Source organism: Acanthochromis polyacanthus, chromosome 1 (assembly GCF_021347895.1).
Source record: "Acanthochromis polyacanthus isolate Apoly-LR-REF ecotype Palm Island chromosome 1, KAUST_Apoly_ChrSc, whole genome shotgun sequence".
NCBI classification, from domain to species: domain Eukaryota; kingdom Metazoa; phylum Chordata; class Actinopteri; family Pomacentridae; genus Acanthochromis; species Acanthochromis polyacanthus.
The window spans coordinates 10,270,798-10,276,797 of NC_067113.1; the positions used below are offsets into that span (position 1 = coordinate 10,270,798).

Here is a 6,000-nt window from a genome sequence, read left to right on the forward strand (position 1 = left end):
TAGAAGTGGCATCTATTGGGAACCGCATTCAGAACAGCAGAGGCTGCAGACGAGACGTTTCAGAGAAGCTGGCAACAGCTTCCAACTGTGCACAGCGATGTAACGCAAGGTTAAATCCTCGCCTCTAAAGAACATTACAAATCTACAATTGCTGGTTTTTGCAATAGTGATACTAAAATATGCTGTGTTGCATTGCTTTATTTCAAATTTATTCATTTAAATTTAGTTAAAAAAAAATTCATTTTGACATTTTTACCCAAGTTTGGAATGCATTTCCCTGCATCTGCACTCTGATCTGTCTAACACACTTTACATCACAAGCTGATTTCTTTACAAATGTAATGAAAAAGCCTCACACGGAGGACGTGTTAGCTTCATATTGTTCTAAGCTGATCCTCTCAACAACAGAAATGTAATCCCTCATTGGCTTGTCACTCAATTCTGACTCCAAGAGTGTTTGAATTTCACTTTAAAATCAAAATTTTCATTTTGTAAAAATGTAACAGACAGCTTCACCATCATTTCAAGTATGCACAGACATAAATATATGTACAATTGTCAAAATATCTAAACAATGTTTTTGAATATATATTAAAGTTTTTTTGATACGTATGAGAACACAGCGTCAGTGACCAGCAGATCCCACAGACAGTCGAGCGTGAATGCAGAGTCATGCTATAAGGTGCTGCATGGCTCAGACATGCTAAGCGTAGTGTGTAGCTGTGGGATCCAGCCATTCAACACGAAGGCTAATATTAGCGCGCAGCTGCCCCCACTCCCCAACCCACCCCTGTCGGTTGCATGAAGGGGATCCCCAGGAGTCTTTTGGCTGCTCATTCATTAGGCTGGAATAAGGGACATACAGTAACTCCCACGCAAGGCTGGAGTGACGACCCCACACCCATTCATCCATCTGACTCTACGGCTGTACGTCTTTTCAAAATAACTGCAGCTTTTTAATGTGGCAGCATCATATTTACAATTAGACGAGATAAATCTTAATAATTTAGATCCAAAATGAACTTACAGAGCAAGAAGAAATAACTGTCACACGTTACAGTAACCAAGTACAGTGCATCTTAGGAGCTGATAGTCCATATTCAGCAATCCCATCAACACCCAATTTCCTCTCCCCTCCAGCTCTGACTAGACTGTTGTGATTATGAGGGGCTGGGTTCTTCTACTTTCATGCCGGAGCGAGAGAGAGCAGAAGGCAGGAGAGAGGAGATGGGAGAGAGGAGGAGGGGGGTTCCCGCAATGTTGGTCTCAGTAAGACCCAGGTAGCGTGCTTTCCCTCTATAATTTAATCACATTCAGCTGTCTCCCTGTCCTCGGCTCGCTCAGCAAAGCACATCAGGCACCGCGGTGGCACACACACACACACACACACACACACACACACACACACACACACACACACACACACACACACACACACACACACACACACACACACACACACACACACACACACACCAACACAAGTCTCCCCCTAACAAGCAAGACATCTCCTTCCTCTTGCGGCTTAAGGAACATCCCGAAGAACACGGCTTCACCTCATGCCAAGCAGCTTGTCTCGATCGCCTCGACAAAGTGACACAACCGTATGTACAGAGACAAAGCACAATAATCACAACAAAACTGTGGTGAAAATATGAACAACAAGGTGGAAATTAGGAGAGAAGAATGGCAGCAGTTTAAACAAGCTTTTCTATTAATGGTTTTATAGTGGATCAATAACCAGCAACTTCAAATACTAAAATGGAGATTGTAACCAGAAGACTTCTACTGCATCTGCATTTATTTCCCATCATTCTTTTGGCATTGGGAACGTACTGTTACAATTTCACACAGCCTCCCCAAATGTGCCCAAACATTGTCTCCATCATTTGTTGACATGAGAAACATTCATTCTGACACACTTTGGGCAAGGGAGAGCAGACAAAGTGGCTCACTTTATTTCAGAGCTTTGTTTGTCTTGACAGAATGAAGCATGTTGCAGTGCATCTGCCTTCTGCTGTGTGTATACAGTATATGCCACCCACGGGAGAACTCAGTCACAGACAACATCTGCATTGTCTCTTTTTACGCGCAAACCACAACAATTCTGTTTGAAGGACAAAATACAGACTGAAGGGACCGGTGCACAAGTGGACTTCTGATATGCAAGCAACTCAGCCGAAGAGTTGGCTGAATTAGAAGTTGAGAACTTAGGCAACTTTAAATTCTCGCCTCTACCTCCTTCACTCTTTCCTCCGTCTTTATTTCTACTGCTTCTAACTGTTTACTGTCGGTCACAGTGCCTCTCTTCTGGATCTCAGGGCGACAGTAAACACCCCGCACACAGAGACTGATTATTGCATTTAAAAAAAAGCACTTCAGAAACAGCAAAATTAAAAGAATTAAAAAACTGCATGCCTCTAAGGACTTGACTTTAGACAATGATAACAATAAAGCGTTTAATTCCTATAGAAAAGTGTGGCCGGCAAGAAATATCTTAACAACAGGGCTGAAGTTTTCAGTGCAGCATTATCTATAGAAGACAGAACTTAAACAACAAACTTTGAAATCTTATTCTCTTTTAGTAGAATGTTGTTTCTCCAGCACAAGCATCTTTGTGAAACAAAAATTAGCGGAACTGTACTTGAGAGGGAAAACTTTATTAACTGTCAGCAGGTAAAGCTCTACTACGGAGTCAAAAGGAATGCAACAACATAAACGTAACACTAGCCGTCCCAGAGCTACAAACTGCAACAATAATATGCTAAACACAATATTTCAGCCAGCTTCTACATCTTCTAACTGAAGTCACTGCACCAGAACCACAACATCACACGAATAAACCTCTCTGAACAACAGAACACAAGAGCAACTAGCACTGGAAGGATGAAAAGTGCACACAATTAAGACATATTTTGTTCACCAGGAAATAATTTTCCACTTAACTATTATCTTATGAAGATTATAGATTTCACTCATACCCCCTAATCAATGGAAAAGAAAAAACATAAGAGGCTATAAACAAGTAAAAGTTACCTACCAACTGGAGTCTTCTCTTTAAACTTTTCCTCCTGCTCTCCCCAATGCGCTTCCTCTCCTATTTTCAGTCTTTCGTTTATTTCTCTCCCTTACTCTCTCCCAATTCACTTACTGTGCTCACTGCAAAGTTCTGCTCTCCTCCTGCATGCAAATCATTTTTACGACTTGAGAGATGACTGGGAATGAGGGAAGGAGGGAGAGCAAAGGGAGAAAGGATGACAGAGGGGTGGAGGAGTGGAGATAATGGTTGGAAGGCAGACGACCAATGGGCCTGGAGCCTAATGGAAAAAGGGAATCAGGACACACCAATGAGGCGCAGCCTGGAGAGAGAGAGCGAGGGAGGGAGAGAGAGAGAGAGAGAGAGAGAGAGAGAGCAGAGGAAACGGGCGAGAGAAGCAGGGATGGCGAGAGCACAGTCGGGAGGAGACGGAGAAAGACACTGAGGGAGAGAGAAAGCACACAGAGAGAGCCCAGAGAAATAGAGAAAGAGAGAGAGAGAGAGAGAGAGAGAGAGAGAGAGAGAGAGAGGAGAGCTGTACATAGTGGATGCACACGGTAGGTGGAGAGAGGCGAGAATCCCAGGCGAGATGGAGAGACTGCAGATCAGAGAGGAGAACAAAAAGAAAGGAAAGCTCACAGAAAGAGAAAAGGAAGGAAGAAAAGGGATAGAAGGAAGGAGATGACTTACCCGGGTACTGCTAGTGGCATCCTTCACACGCCGCCTTGCAGGCTCCACACACACATACACATGCACCCACCCCAGCGATAGATAGAGGCGCACGCCGCGCTGCCGCTGAGACCAAGCAATAGCAAAAACAACAAAGGAGAGGACTGCCAAAGCCGACTGGTATACCCTAAAGCAACGGTGCCTGTGTGTCCGTATGTGTGTGTGTGTGTGTGCGTGTGTGCGTGTGCGTGTGTGTGTGTGTGTGTGTGTGTGTGTGTGTGCGTGTGTTAGGGAGAGAGGCTGGGGGTGTGTATGAGCATGTGTTTATGCTGGGAGAGGAGGAAGAGACAATTGAAGGAATCTAAGATGCTCTCTCTCCTTTCTTAGTGCTACTAGCTGAACTGCTTTCCTTCTCTCTCCGTCTCTTTCTGCCTCTATCTGTGCATCTCGCTCTCTCTGTACACTCGGCATGTATGTCCTCCAACACTCAATATGTTCTCTCTCCCTCCTTGCTCTCTCCCTGCCTGCTAATGTGCCCTCCCTTCCCCTTCTCCCTCTTATACATTTATTCAGGGCTGCAGACTGTCTGCTCCCAGAGTCGGTTCTTCCCACGGGCCCCGGCTAGAGATGAAGGCAGGGAGGGAAAGGAAAGAGAGGAAGAACAGAGGAGGGACGGGGATGATAGTGAGCCATGTGGAACATGTGCAGTGCATTTATTTCAAATAGCAGAGACATAAATTTGTGTCTTTAAAAAAAGGAAAATGAGCTCCACTCGTGGTTCGTTGCACATTATTTGGCCTGGGATCACTGGGAGAGCTGAGAGAGATACAGGATGCAAACTTAAAGGAAGTCTCCGGCTGATCGCTGACTTGCTGTTAATTAACGTTCCCCCTCCCCGTTCCAGCTTCGAGGCTGGCTGAGCACCAGAATTAAGAGTGGAGAAGATGAATGAGTATTGAAACAGGCTAGCCGTAGCCATGTGTTCAGTGATGAGCACGGCTCCCAAACAGGACACAGTGTTTACAATATAATCATACTCAGACCATAAAGAGGGTGACATTCATGCGCACTCTGGTGTGAATGAAAATGGGAATAACAACGTGATAATTTCCATATTTACCCAGATATGCAAACACAGAGAATGCTAATATGATCCCTGAGACATCATCATAATTAGATTATAAATTAGGTTCGTTTCTTACCGGACAAGAGGTGCTAATTCATTCATTTTCCCCCAGTGGGGTAGACTCAGCTGAAAACGCAGCAGCCCCCCTATAGGCAGAGCAGAATATTAAGGACTTCTCATATGACAGGGACAAGCAATAACATTTTCAAATAAATTCATGTTTACACATAAATATTCAGAATAGCATTCAGAGACATGAGCCTATGTGGCGCTCCTCAAATCAAGAAAAAATGTATATGAGGCTCATTGTTTTGATCTTCTACATAACAGTAAACAAATCAAATGCCATACAGCAGCATTTTACAGAACCAACAAGCTCTGCTCTCCCCAACAATGCTGCCAGGCAGCAGAGGAAAGCATGATAAGTACTCTGGTGGGTTGGGACACACATGCCCCCGGGGCGTTCAATATTACCAAATTCAAATTCTTATTTGGCTATGTTAATGCCAATCAAGCACAATTAATTTATCCCACATTCTTAAACAAATAAACAAAGGGGAGAAATGTGCACAGAACAGGAGAGTGCTGCTAATTTAAAGAATCATCACACATTAGGAATACTAGCTGGAAATCAGTGTTTTAGCCGTAAATGTATTAGATGCTCATGTATCAGGCTCAGTACTACAGCGGTGCAGAGGGTTCTCTCTCTAAAACAGCGATTACAATGTGAATGTGGCTGTGGGTAAAATGCCTGAAAACAATCAATAGTTTTTAATTGCGTAAGTTCCAAAAAGCTTGAAGGCCAGTGACACTCGAATAAAACGAGCTCTCCTTTAGATTTTAACAAACACAAGCTGGTCTGCGGATCACGTTTTACTCACACGTTTACCTACAGCCTGTTTTTTACTGTGTGTTTTATGCTGCACACCATGTTGATATTTAGAATAAACAGTCTATCTGCAGCACCGACGCCTTGCAGCTAGAAGATCACGTCCCGGCCTGGGCCTGGGATCTTTCTGCATGGAGTTTGCATGTTCTCCCTGTGCATGCGTGGGTTTTCTCCTGGTACTTCGGCTTCCTCTCACAGGAAGACATGAACCAGAATTATCATCTAAATAATAAATTTGTCATCCAAGCCCAGAGAGAATCATGCAGCATTACAATTCCT

General features: G+C 43.9%; 1 protein-coding gene across 6 annotated transcripts in view; it reads right to left on the reverse strand.

The window, feature by feature from the left end:
- The window catches only part of myt1lb (myelin transcription factor 1-like, b), a 123,360-nt gene extending 119,142 nt beyond the window's left edge, over positions 1-4,218 (reverse strand). The window contains exon 1 of one of the 6 annotated variants that reach the window (XM_051950994.1): positions 3,728-4,218. The gene's annotated coding sequence lies outside the window, so the exon portion shown is untranslated. Of the gene's footprint in view, positions 1-3,040; positions 3,493-3,727 lie in introns of those variants that run through there. The other 5 variants (XM_051951010.1, XM_051950992.1, XM_051951003.1 and 2 more) reach the window with 5 other exon arrangements.
- Between the last annotated feature and the right edge of the window lie 1,782 nt (positions 4,219-6,000).